The following is a 14,977-nucleotide window of genomic DNA, read 5'->3' as shown; positions in this document are numbered from 1 at the left end:
AATAGTTAAAATATTATTTTTATTATTATTTTAAATAATAATCCCTATAGCATATTACGTTACGTTACAATTTATTGGTTATAATTTGCGACACTCTTTTACTTTATAACATTATAAATGTTTATTTATCATTTTCATTTTGTATTTATAATGCTTTATCTTATTTTTAATGTACAAAAGATTCGTTTAAATTGGTTACTGTGCCACGAAAAAACTTTCATTTCGCAACATATTATAAATATTCATATTTTTAATCGCTCATATCATTTTTTTTGGATATACTTTTAAAATATCGTATATCTCCCCAGTCGGCATATCTAGTATTGTAAATACTCGTAGTATTGATCACGTATAACATACCGCCATTGATACCAGAAAAATACGCATTTAGTTTTAAGTTTCGAATTCGAGTTCAATACCACTTATTTATCAAAAATACGTATTTATAATATTTGATCAAAATCGGATATGATATCGAACCCGATTTTGATCAAATATTGCCAAATAAAGGAAAAACGAAAATCTTTGCTTTTAAAGCGCATGCTTAAACTGATATAGCGAAAATAAAATTTAAATTAAAAAGGTTTCCTTTGAGAAATTTAGTAAATTATCTCCAGTACAGTTACAGTACTTTTTTGCACTAAAAGAGTTACTAAAACTTTATCATAAAAATATTTATTACTACTTTTAAATTTATTAATTTAGTTTTATGAAGTCCTAAATTAATATAATTCAAATATACGTTAAATCCTATCATTTCATACCTTACTTATTTTATTCCGTTGATTACTATTTTATTGACATTTCTGTTATACTATTACCTTTTTTTGTTCTGTTTTAGAAAATTTAGAAAAATATGTTAAAATTTTGAGCCAACGCTGACATTTTATTTGTTGCTAAACGTTAAATTTTGTTATTAGGATTGCAGTTCTTTTATCTGTTTTTTGTTCTTTATTCAATAAGTATTTGATTTAAATTAAATATGATTATAATTTGATATTTTATTACGAGATATATGTCTTTATATATAAATATATATGAACCTTTTTAGATTTTTTCATGTTATTTTAAAATTTTTTGTTCACGCAATTCAAGTTATATATGTCTATAGTTTGCATATATGTTTATATTATGTTCAGAATTAAAAAGTTTTTGATAAATATATGTATGTGGTAATATGTGTTATATAATTGTTTTATAAATGTATTTTTAAAATAGTATAAAATGTATCTATTGTGTATATAAATATTATAAGAAGTGTTTATATATGTTATATAAATTTAAATAAATATATTGTGTTTTATAGTTAGTATATATGTTTGTATTATGTTGTTTCCATGACATAGAAACATCATAATATAAACATATAAACTAACTATAAAACACAATATATTTATTAAAATTTATATAACATATATAAACACTTCTTATAATATTTATGGATCATGTTTTCAAAGTGTGTGACTTGGCAAACGTGTTGAGCAAGATTTTGCATAAAGTTGTTATTTATGTTACTAATGTTGTTACATTTGGCTTACCTTTATGTTGGTGTCTATTGTTAAAAATTATAAGTGGTTTTATTATTGAAAGTCACTGCTTTTAATCATTCACTAAAAGCCACTCAAGAAAAATCATTTTGCCACATATACATTTTGTTTATATCTTAATTTGAATTTTTAGAACCATGACGTACCAACATGAATTGTTTTCTAAAAGCTAACATGAAATAACAATATTTAACAACTACTACTCTCTTATCATGACATCTTATCTCTATCTGATATATTGATTTGCGATTCATATATGATGTTTTTCTTTGTATTTACTTATCCATTACATTTTTTTATTTCAGATTTATCATATGATGTATTTATGCAATATAAAAGAACGAATATATGTAAATTTTTATGAATTTTTTAAAAACATCTGCTAATAATTAGTCCAGTCAACGTTCAAACTTCAATTTTGCATATGTCATCTTTAAGTAGTTTCTAGGCTTTTCTAAATGTGTTTCTTATTCACATGGTTTTACAAGCAAGGTATGCAAGCAAATTTGAGCTGAAAATTTTTTTTTAGCCTTTAAGGAGAATTGGCATTACACTTTTTTAAATTTAATTTGTTTAAATATAGTAGTTTCAACAAATAAATGTTTGTTTGTTCTTTGTTTTTTTACTTATTTGTTTTCAGATTCTTAAGAACTTGGCAACTTATGTAAAAAAGTTTTTTTTTTTTTTTAGTGCAATTGGAAAGAGCTGAAAGTTATTTTTTAGAGCAATTGAAAAGAACTACAGTGTTTTTTTGTTACTTCACACAGTATAACTGATACTGAGTTGAGTAAGTTTACTATTTTGTTTTATTTGATATTGGATTTATTTGATATTTGATATATGTTATATTAGATATATATTTTATGTATTTAACATGGAAAACTGACTGTAATTTGTTGACACAAAAGTTTATAAACATAAATCTGCCTATATTTCAGTTTATTTTATATTTCTCTGTATCTTTATAAATATTCTTTCTTAGAAAAAATAACAGACTAGAAAAAAATAAATTCTTTTTGAAAGTAGTTGAAAAAAATGATGATGTATTTCCATATTTCATTGTGTAAAGTGTAATACCACTTTTTAAAGGTATGTGAATAGATATATAGGGGAACATGGGGCAAGATGACGACTGTTTCGAAAAATGCCTTTATCTTAGTCTGTCCCAAAAAATAAAACTTACCTTTAGCTGGTGATGTAGCGATGTAATAAATCAAGTCAAACGAGGATAAAAAGTTTTTTTTTCAATGTCGGAAAAACTTTTTTAATACTTAGCTTTCTTCACAAAAATAATATTTAAAAAAGAAACCATTGATAAATCTAGTAAAATTAATCTACTTCCCTTTCAGCTAAAGTCAACTGTTATATTTAGTTTTGCTTAAGAGATAACTGTTGGTCGTCATCTTGCCCCACTCGTCATTTTACCCCATGTTCCCCTATATATATATATATATATATATATATATATATATATATATATATATATATATATATATATATATATATATATATATATATATATATATATACATATATTTATATATATATATATATATATATAATATATATATATATATATATAAATATATATATATATATATATATATATAATTAATTTAGAGTAAAATATACTGATTGACATTGCTTCATTTTTTCATACAAGATTGTGCATTTATTATTTTTATGCATTAAGGTAAAAATAATTTTGTGCATTGTAGTCTAGATTCTTTTTTAATTAAAAATAATTGATGTAAATAAATGTTGTTTAATATTTTTGATAAACGACTAATGTATGTAAACATATAAAAAGATATGGATTTCAATAAATCTTAAGTTTAAATAAAGTCTTTGATTAGAAAAGATCACAATTTGTAAGATTCTTTTACGTTCATTTATTCAGTTGCAGCGATAGTAAGATTACTGGATATGTTTAATGATAATAGTTAAATTGAAATAGATAGTATTAGGCTCAATGAAGTTGTTAATGTAAATGCTTATAGGCAACTTGAAAATAGTAGTCAAATGAAAAAAATAGATCATTTCTAAGAAATATTTTACGATTTGCTTGCTATTTTATGGTATAATTGTTTAAATTGTTTAACTATAATTGTCCCTCGATTGTTCAAATATTGTAATAAATAAAATCTTTTCAGTCCAAGTATTTAAGTTAATAAAATATTTTATTAAGTTGTGGTGTTATTTGCCAGTGTGTTGTCTAGCCTTTTTATAATCTTTTTTAATTATTCTGTAGTCACGGAATATATATTTTCTGTTATTATTATCGTAATTCTACTAACAATAAAATGCAAATAGTACTTTTGTAATTAAAAATTGTAATTTTTTTTTAATTTAATTTTTTAGGTATTTGCAGGCTTTACTTGACTTTCCGTTTCTGGTACCTGTGTTGTGACAGATTTTAAAAAGAACTCAACTGATGTTGATGCGGTCTTCGTCGTTAACTATAAGCAATGACGTTGCTGATAGGGAGTCAAAGTTAAAATATTTATAGATAAATTTGTATTTAATTTTTTAGATAATATATCAAGTTATTAATGTGTTTTTATTGTTATTAATGATTTAATAACTCATAACCCGTATTACGGGTTTCTTATTGCTAGTCATTTTCATTATGTTATGAATTCATATTAGTTAATAAAATTGTATTGAATATTCTCTGATTATCGTGTTTTATACGTGTTTAAATGCGAGTTTGATACTCAGTAGGCGTCGTATTGTATACCTGTCTTTATACGCATCTGATGTCTATTTTTAATGCGCGTTTGACACGATAAAATGGCTTACAAATATTCGTAAATAATGCGTATTCTGGAAAGTTTTAAATGCGCATGTAATACCAGGAAAATATCGTATTAAATATTCTCTGGTTATCGTATTTTATACGTGTTTACAAGAGTTTCAAATGCGAGTTTGATACTCAGTAGGCGTCGTATTGTATACCTGTCTTTATACGCATCTAATGCGTATTTCTAATGCGTATTCGACACGATAAAATGGCTAACATACATACCACATCGATACGTATTTAAACGAGTTTCTAATGCGCATTTACAACTAAATTTGCCGACTGGGTCCCCAGTCGGCAAATTTAGTTGTAAATGCGCATTAGAAACTCGTTTAAATACGTATCGATGTGGTATGAATATAAGCCATTTTATCGTATCGAACACGCATTAGATGCGTATAAAGACAGGTATACAATACAACGCCTACAGGGTATCAGACTCGCATTTGAAACTCTTGTAAACACGTATAAAATACGATAACCAGAGAATATTCAATACGATATTTTCCTGGTATTACATGCGCATTTAAAACTTTCCAGAATACGCATTATTTACGAATATATGTTAGCCATTTTATCGTGTCAAACGCGCATTAAAAATAGACATTAGATGCGTATAAAGACAGGTATTCAATACGACGCCTACTGAGTATCAAACTCGCATTTAAACACGTATAAAACACGATAACCAGAGAATATTCAATACAATTTTATTAACTAATATGAGTTCATAACATAATGATAATGACTAGCAGTAAGCAATCCGTAAAACGGGTTATGAGTTATTAAATCATTGATAACAATAAAAACACATTAATAACTTGATATATTATTTAAAATATTAAATACAAATTTATCTATAAATATTTTAACTTTGACTCCGTATCAGCAACGTCATTGCTTATAGGTAACGACATAAAGACCGCATTAACATCAGTTGAGTTCTTTTTAAAATCTGCCACAACACAGGTACCAGAAACGGAAAGTCAAGTAAAGCCTGTAAATACCTAAAAAATAAAATTAAAAAAAAAATTACAATTTTTAATTACAAAAGTACTATTTGCATTTTATTGTTAGTAGAACTAGGATATAAATAACAGAAAATATATATTCCGTGACTACAGAATAATTAAAAAAGATTATAAAAAGACTAGACAACACAATGTAGTAACACTTGCAAATAACACAACTTAATACTTGGACTGAAAAGATTTTATTTATTACAATATTTGAACAATCGAAGGACAATTATAGTTAAACAATTTAAACAATTATACCATAAAATAGCAAGCAAATCGTAAAATATTTCTTAGAAATGATCTATTTTTTTCATTTGACTACTATTTTCAAGTTGCCTATAAGCATTTACATTAATAACTTCGTTGAGCCTAATACTATCTATTTCAATTTAACTATTATCATTAAACATATTACCAGTAATCTTACTATTGCTGCAACTGAATAAATGAACGTAAAAGAATCTTACAAATTGTGATCTTTTCTAATCAAAGACTTTATTTAAACTTAAGATTTATTGAAATCCATATCTTTTTATATGTTTACATACTTTAGTCGTTTTTCAAAAATATTAAACAACATTTATTTACATCAATTATTTTTAATTAAAAAAAATTTAGACTACAATGCACAAAATTATTTTTACCTTAATGCATAAAAATAATAAATTCACAATCTTGTATAAAAAAATGAAGCAATGTCAATCAGTATATTTTACTCTAAATTAATTATTTAAATATATATATATATATATATATATATATATATATATATATATATATATATATATATATATATATATATATATATATATATATATATATATATATGGGAACATGGGGTAAAATGACGAATGGGGCAAGATGACGACCTACAGTTATCTCTTAAACAAAACTAAATATAACAGTTGACTTTAGCTGAAAGGGAAGTAGATTAATTTAAATAGATTTATCAATGGTTTTTTTTTAAATATTACTTTTGTGACAAAAGCTAAGTATTAAAAAGGTTTTTCTGACATTGAGAAAAAAACTTTTTATCCTCGTTTGACTTGATTTATTACATTTTTTCTAGTCTGTTATTTTTTCTAAGAAAGAATATTTATAAAGATACACAGAAATATAAAATATACTGAAATATAGGCAGATTTACGTTTATAAACTTTTGTGTCAACAAATTACAGTCAGTTTTCCATGTTAAATACATAAAATATATATCTAATATAACATATATAAAATATCAAATAAATCCAATATAAAACAAACAAAATAGTAAACTTACTCAAATCAGTATCAGTTATACTGTGTGAAGTAACTAAAAAACACTTCAGTTCTTTTCAATTGCTCTAAAAAATAACTTTCAGCTCTTTCCAATTGCACTAAAAAGAAAAAAAAACTTAGATAAGTTGCCAAATTCTTAAGAATCTGAAAACAAATAAGTAAAAAAACAAAGAACAAACAAACATTTATTTGTTAAAACTACTATATTTAAACATATTAAATTTAAAAAAGTGTAACGCCAATTCTCCTCAAAGGCTGAAAAAAAATTTTCAGCTCAAATTTGCTTGCATACCTTGCTTGTAAAACCATGTGAATAAGAAACACATTTAGAAAAGCCTAGAAACTACTTAAAGATGACATATGCAAAATTAAAGTTTGACTGGACTAATTATTAGCAGATGTTTTTAAAAAATTCATAAAAATTTACATATATTCGTTCTTTTATATTGCATAAATCCATCATATGATAAATCTGATATAAAAAAATGTAATGGATAAGTAAATACAAAGAAAAACATCATATGTGAATCACAAATCAATATACCAGATAGAGATAAGATGTCATGATAAGAGAGTAGTAGTTGTTAAGTATTGTTATTTCATGTTAGCTTTTAGAAAACAATTCATGTTGGTACGTCATGGTTCTAAAAATTCAAATTAAGATATAAACAAAATGTATATGTGGCAAAATGATTTTTCTTGAGTGGCTTTTAGTGAATGATTAAAAGCAGTGACTTTCAATAATAAAACCACTTATAATTTTTAACAATAGACACCAACATAAAGGTAAGCCAAATGTAACAACATTAGTAATATAAATAACAACTTTATGCAAAATCTTGCTCAACACGTTTGCCAAGTCACACACTTTGAAAACATGGTCCATAAATATTATAAGAAGTGTTTATATATGTTATATAAATTTAAATAAATATATTGTGTTTTATAGTTAGTATATATGTTTATATTATGTTGTTTCTATGTCATGGAAACAACATAATATAAACATATATACTAACTATAAAACACAATATATTTATTTAAATTTATATAACATATATAAACACTTCTTATAATATTTATATACACAATAGATACATTTTATAGGGATGTGAGAATATGCGTTTTTTGCCGTAAAAAAAGTGTTTTAAAAATTGGTCCGCATTTTTTTTGATTTAGCAAAAAGTTAAATTAGGCCAAACCAGGCTGCACCTCTATTTTGGAGCTAAATGAAATGAAATTTTGTATTTATTTAAAAAAAAGGTAAAACTAAAATTTGATTTATTTCATGGCTATTTTTGTAAATAAAAAATAGTGTAATTTTACTTTTTAAATCTTTGATGTTTTTCTATGAATCACTGCTCCTAAAATAAGCAAGGGTCCTTCTTTAATTCAAAGGTTCTTTTAAAATATTTATTAAACCACCTATCCTCAAAATTTGAAGTAAATCTGATGTGCTCATATTAAGTTTAGGTTTCCTCAAGCACCCAAGGTTTTTTTGTGAATTTGAAAATTTGAAGCATTGTTACCCTGAGTTCGCATATATAAAATTTCCGGATCACATGGTAGTTATTGGCGCCAACACTTATTTTTTTATTTAGCTTCTAAACTTTGAACAGATTATTAAATTTTGTTTTATTAAATATACAATTTGTTTGGTCTGTTCAGTCTATTATTTTGATTTTAGTGTATTTTTTATTAGATTTTTTGGGGACCTCATGATGGCATGAACATCTTTAAACGGAACACTTTTATCCATAAAATTTTAAAATAATAAAGTTTAATGATTTTTTTTGTACATATATTATTTTGTTTGTACATATAAAACTTTATATTTAGTTTTAATTTTTTTAATTATATATTCAGTTTTATATTTATAACTAAATATTTGTTTAATATACTCTAAGCTTTATTTTGATATATGATTTTTTAGTTGGAAGACAAAAATTTAGACGAATATACATTTTTTTGCAAAAAAAATTAAAAAATTGGGTCCAAGTTCTCATAGCCTCTCCATATATAAAAAATCGCAACTTAAAAATCTCATAAATTTTGAAGTACTTGACCTACAGAGATAATTTTTATATTTTTAAAAAATTCAAAATTAGAGCCATATATTTATGTTTATGATATTTTTGTTTTGTTTTGAAATTTCAAAATTTTCTCACATCCCTACATTTTATACTATTTTAAAAATACATTTATAAAACAATTATATAACACATATTACCACATACATATATTTATCAAAAACTTTTTAATTTTGAACATAATATAAACACATATGCAAACTATAAACATATATAACTTGAATTGCGTGAACAAAAAATTTAAAAATAACATGAAAAAATCTAAAAAGGTTCATATATATTTATATATAAAGACATATATCTTGTAATAAAATATCAAATTATAATCATATTTAATTTAAATCAAATACTTATTGTCAATATTTGTCAGTATTTGATTTAAATTTTTTCTTCATTCAATTTTGTTTTTCATTCAATAATATTGAATGAAGAACAAAAAACAGATAAGAGAACTGCAATCCTAATAACAAAATTTTACGTTTAGCAACAATTAAAATGTCAGTGTTGGCTCAAAATTTTAACTTATTTTTCTAAATTTTCTAAAACAGAACAAAAAAAGGTAATAGCATAACAGAAATGTCAATAAAATAGTAATCAACGGAATAAAATAAGCAAGGTATGAAATGATAGGATTTAACGTATATTTGAATTATATTAATTTAGGACTTCATAAAACTAAATTAATAAATTTAAAAGTAGTAATAAATATTTTTATGATAACCCTTTTAGTGCAAAAAAGTACTGTAACTGTACTGGAGATAATTTACTAAATTGCTCGGGGCGACTGAATAAGTGCGAATTTCATAACTGCGAATCTGCATAAGTGCGACTGGCATAAGTGCGAACTGGCATAAGTGCGAACTGGCACAAGCGCGAACTGGCATAAGTGCGCCGAAAGAATTTGCAAACATTGGCATAAGTGCGAACTGGCATAAGTGCGAAACAATTGCAAAAACTGGCATAAGTGCGAACTGGCACAAGCGCGAACTGGCATAAGTGCGCCGAAAGAATTTGCAAACATTGGCATAAGTGCGAACTGGCATAAGTGCGAACTGCCATAAGTGCGAACTGCCATAAGTGTGAACCAATTGCAAAAACTGGCATAAGTGCGAACTGGCACAAGCGCGAATTAGCATAAGTGCGCCGAAAGAATTTGCAAACATTGGCATAAGTGCAAATTGGCATAAGTGGCGAATTGGCAAGTTCGCACTTATGCCAATTCGCACTTATGCCAGTTCGCACTTATGCCAATTCGCACTTATGCCAATGTTTGCAAATTCTTTCGGCGCACTTATGCCAGTTCGCGCTTGTGCCATTTCGCACTTATGCCAGTTTTTGCAATTGATTCGCACATATGCCAGTTCGCACTTATGCCAGTTCGCACTTATGCCAATGTTTGCAAATTCTTTCGGCGCACTTATGCCAGTTCGCGCTTGTGCCAGTTCGCACTTATGCCAGTTTTTGCAATTGATTCGCACTTATGCCAGTTCGCGCTTGTGCCAGATCGCACTTATGCCAATGTTTGCAAATTCTTTCGGCGCACTTATGCCAGTTCGCGCTTGTGCCAGTTCGCACTTATGCCAGTCTTTGCAACTGCTTCGCACTTATGCCAGTTCGCACTTATGAAATTTGCACTTATTCAGCCTCCTCAATTGCTCAAGAGAAACCTTTTTAATTAAGATTTTATTTTGGCTATATCAGTTTAAGCATGCGCTTTAATGCGATTTTCGTTTTTCCCTTATTTGTTAATATTAATGATATTTATTTTAAGCACTTAAAAATTACTTTTTCGGTTGCAAAATATAGCGGCAAACCTACAATTGAAGGATCTTGAAAAAAATTTGGAACTTTTAACAAACTTCAGCTTTAACACTATAAAAAAAAGTAGCATTAATAACTCGCGCAAACGTGTTATTTTTCAAACAAAAGAATTGAGCTAGATTATGGGTTTTACAGGGTTAAAGGTCAGTCCATACCTAAAAAAAACATGTGGATAAGACATACAAGAGACTCTTTTATACATTACCACCAAAAATGTTTCATAACGCCTGTTTTCATTTTTGTCAAATGTCCATTTTTGAAGCAATTCTGCCCCACTGTGAGTTGGAGCAAGTTTGGCAATCAAAATATCTCAAAAATTACGCTAGGGAACTTGGTAGGTAGGTAGCACAATACACAACAAAAGATTGTTAAATGGTAGAGAAGTAAGATGTGCGGGCAATTTTTTTTCATTTTGGGCCTAAAAAATAAAAATAAAAATATTGCTATTTTTCTCTTAGATGTTTATAAATTTTTCTACCCGTCATTAAGAGTTGATGTTTTACCAATTTTTCAGACTCTTAATTATAATGAACCGTTCCTTCCTTCTTACTGTTCTTTAAAACCTAACTAATGCGTTACTTTGTGTTGAAGGAGTAAGTTGAGCATCTTTGAAAATAAATAAAAAAAACTATTGAACTCAAAGAAACAACTTTGTTATGAAAGAAGTTTGCGGTACATTGTATATATACTTTTAAATAAATAATTTTTAAATCGGGTTTCAAAGTTTTAGATAATTGTATAATAGATAATTTTGAATCTCTTTAGCCAAATTCATTAGACGCGGTCCGCACACTTATGTTTACGATGTAGGCAAAAAAATAAAAATGGTAGCTTTTCAGTTTGATAAAGTATCAACAAGTGGTCCACATCTTAATATTTATACTTTTTCTGGTTAAATTTTTAAAATGCTTTAATTGTATTGTGCTTCTGTTTTATGCTTTATAAAAATTTTAAATCAAAAGATTCGAATAGTCCGCTCAAATACTATCGTTTACCAAAATCAGAAAGTGTACAAAAAACCTATATGAAGTTATTTAAAACAAGTTTATAAAAAGAGAGATTTACAAACAATTTGCCAGAAATACAAACAATTTGCCAGAAATACAAAGAATTTGCCAGACATTATTATTTCAGTTAACAATTAGAAAGAAGATGCAAAAAAAAACTGACTAGCTAAAATAAAACTTGAATCAAACATGAAAACAAAGTAATATGAAAAAACAAAAATAAAATTCAGCAGAGAGAAAACCCAGTCGGCAAATTTAGTTGTAAATGCGCATTAGAAACTCGTTTAAATACGTATCGATATGGTATGTATGTTAGCCATTTTATCGTGTCGAATACGCATTAAAAATACGCATTAGATGCGTATAAAGGCACGTATACAATACGACGTCTACTGAGTATTAAACTCGCATTTGAAACTCTTGTAAACACGTATAAAACACGAAAACCAGAGAATATTCAATACGATATTTTCCTGGTATTACATGCGCATTTAAAACTTTCCAGAATACGCATTATTTACGAATATTTGTTAGCCATTTTATCGTGTCAAAAGCGCATTAAAAATAGACGTATAATGCGTATAAAGACAGGTATACTATACGACGCCAACTGAGTATCAAACTCGCATTTAAACACGTATAAAACACGATAACCAGAGAACCCAGTCGGCATATCTAGTATTGTAAATACTCGGAGTATTGATCACGTCTAACATACTGCCGTTGATACCAGAAAAATACGCATTTAGTTTTAAGTTTCGAATTCGAGTTCAATACCACTTATTTATCAAAAATACGTATTATTTAATATTTGATCAAAATCGGATACGATATCGTACCCGATTTTGATCAATTATCAACATAAAACGGAAAAACGAAAACTTTTGCTTTAAAGCGCATGCTTAAACTGAAATTGTGAAAGCAAAATTTAAATTAAAAAGTTTTCTCTTGAGAAATTCAGTAAAAAGTTGGTCTGGAATGAAAAAGAATAGTCAGGAATACATGAAAAGTTGTATGAAGAGATATCGTTCTGCTAAAGCAGTATCGCATATCTCCAATATAGTTACAGTACTTTTTTGTACTAAAAAAGTTACTAAAACTTTATCATAAAAATATTTATTACTACTTTTAAATTTATTTAGTTTTATGAAGTCCTAAATTAATATAATTCAAATATATTATAAATCCTATAATTTCGTACTTTGCTTATTTTATTATGTTGATTATTATTTTATTAACATTTCTGTTATGCTATTACCTTTTTTTTGTACTGTTTTAAAAAATTTTGAAAAATAAATTAATATTTCGAGCCAACACTGACATTTCATTGTTGCTAAACGTTAAATTTTGTTATAAGGATTGCAGTTCTTCTATCTGTTTTTTGCTCTTTATTCAATAAGTATTTGATTTAAATTAAATATAATTATAATTTGATATTTTATTACGAGATATATGTTTTTATATATGAATATATATATGAATCTTTTTAGATTTTTTCATGTTATTTTTAAATTTTTTGTTCGCGCAATTCAAGTTATATATGTTTATAGTTTGCATATATGTTTATATTATGTTCAAAGTTAAAAAGTTTTTGATAAATATATGTATGTGGTAATATGTGTTAATAACACATATGTAATAATCACAATTACATAACACTGTTATGTAATTGTTTTATAAATGTGTCATTAAAATACTATAAAATGTATCTATTGTGTATATAAATATTATATGAGGTGTTCATATATGTTATATAAAGTTAAATAAATGTATTGTGTTTTATAGTTTATATTATGTTTATATTATGTTGTTTCCATGTTTTCAAAGTGTGTGATTTGGCAAACGTGTTGAGCAAGATTTTGCGTAAAGTTCTTATTTATGTTACTAATGTTATTACATTTGGCTTACCTTTATGTTGGTGTCTATTGTTAAAAATTATAAGTGGTTTTATTATTGAAACTCACTGCTTTTAATCATTCACTAAAAGCCACTCAAGAAAAATCATTTAGCCGTATATACATTTTGTTTATATCTTAATTTGAATTTTTAGAACCATGAAGTACCAACATGATCTGCTTTCTAAAGGCTAACATGAAATAACAATATTTAATAACTACTACTCTCTTATCATGACATCTTATCTCTATCAGATATATTGATTTTCGATTCATATTTGATGTTTTTCTTTGTATTTACTTATCCATTACATTTTTTCATTTCAGATTTATCATATGATGGATTTATGCAATATAAAAGAACAAATGTATGTAAATTTCTATGAATTTTTTCTAGGCTTTTATAAATGTGTTTCTTATTCACATTTTATTTTACAAGCAAGGTCTGCAAGCAAATTTGAGCTGAAAATTTTTTTTAGCTTATAAGGAGAATTGGTGTTATTCTTTGGTTAATTTAATTTGTTTAAATATAGTAGTTCTAACATATAAATGTTTGTTTGTTCTTGGTTTTTTACTTATCTGTTTTCAGATTCTTATAAACTAGGCAACTCAGCTAAGCGAGTTTTGTTTTATTTTTTATTGCTATTGGAAAAAGCTGAAAGTTATTTTTTAGAGTGATTGAAAAGAACTGAAGTTTTTTTTATTTACTTCACACGGTGTAACTGATACTGGTTTGAGTAAGTTTACTATTTTGTTTTATTTTATATTTGATATATATTATATTAGATATATATTTTGTGTATTTAACATGGAAAACTGACTGTAATTTGTTGACACGAATGTTTATAAACTTAAATGCCTATATTTCAGTATATATATATATATATATATATATATATATATATATATATATATATATATATATATATATATATATATATATATATATATATATATATATATATATATATATATATATATATATATATATATATATATATATATATATATATATATATATATATATATATATACACTTTAGAGTAAAATATACTGACTGACATTGCATCAATTTTTTATACAAGATTGTGCATTTATTATTTTTGTTCATTAAGGTAAAAATAATTTTGTGCATTGTAGATTCTTTGTTAAATTAAAAATAATTGATGTAAATAAATATTGTTTAATATTTTTGATAAACGACTTATGTATATAAACATATAAAAAGATATGGATTTCAATAAATCTTAAGTTTAAATAAAGTCTTTGATTAGAAAAGATCACAATTTGTAAGATTCTTTTACGTTCATTTATTCAATTGTAACAACAGTAAGATTATTGGTAATATGTTTAATGATAACAGTGAAATTGAAATAGATAGTATTAGGCTCAACAAAGTTTTTAATGTAAAATGCTAATATGCAACTTGAAAATAGTTGTCAAATGAAAAAAATAGATCTAGGCAGGATGAAACTAATCGTTGTTGAAATGTAAGAAATGCAACTCGGCGTGCAGAAAAC

The 14,977-nt window shown here is 25.6% G+C and overlaps 2 long non-coding RNA genes across 3 annotated transcripts; one reads left to right on the top strand and one right to left on the bottom strand.

The window, feature by feature from the left end:
• Nucleotides 1-1,352: 1,352 nt before the first annotated feature.
• LOC136083786 (uncharacterized) lies at nucleotides 1,353-4,104 on the top strand. 2 transcript variants are annotated; one of them, XR_010640089.1, is made up of 4 exons: nucleotides 1,353-2,039; nucleotides 2,238-2,334; nucleotides 3,168-3,240; nucleotides 3,909-4,104. It is a non-coding gene; the product is annotated as an uncharacterized LOC136083786 (long non-coding RNA). The 2 variants fall into 2 exon arrangements; XR_010640088.1 differs by lacking the exon at nucleotides 3,168-3,240 and having other exon boundaries at nucleotides 1,354-2,039.
• Nucleotides 4,105-5,182: 1,078 nt separating this feature from the next.
• Nucleotides 5,183-7,023, bottom strand: LOC136084304 (uncharacterized). The gene is made up of 3 exons (XR_010640462.1): nucleotides 6,937-7,023; nucleotides 6,646-6,742; nucleotides 5,183-5,357 (listed from the first exon to the last, which is right to left on the bottom strand). It is a non-coding gene; the product is annotated as an uncharacterized LOC136084304 (long non-coding RNA).
• Between the last annotated feature and the right edge of the window lie 7,954 nt (nucleotides 7,024-14,977).

Source organism: Hydra vulgaris, chromosome 08 (assembly GCF_038396675.1).
Source record: "Hydra vulgaris chromosome 08, alternate assembly HydraT2T_AEP".
Taxonomy (NCBI): Eukaryota; Metazoa; Cnidaria; class Hydrozoa; order Anthoathecata; family Hydridae; genus Hydra; species Hydra vulgaris.
The sequence above is the reverse complement of the archived record's forward strand: the minus strand, read 5'-3'. Positions and strand labels throughout refer to the sequence as shown.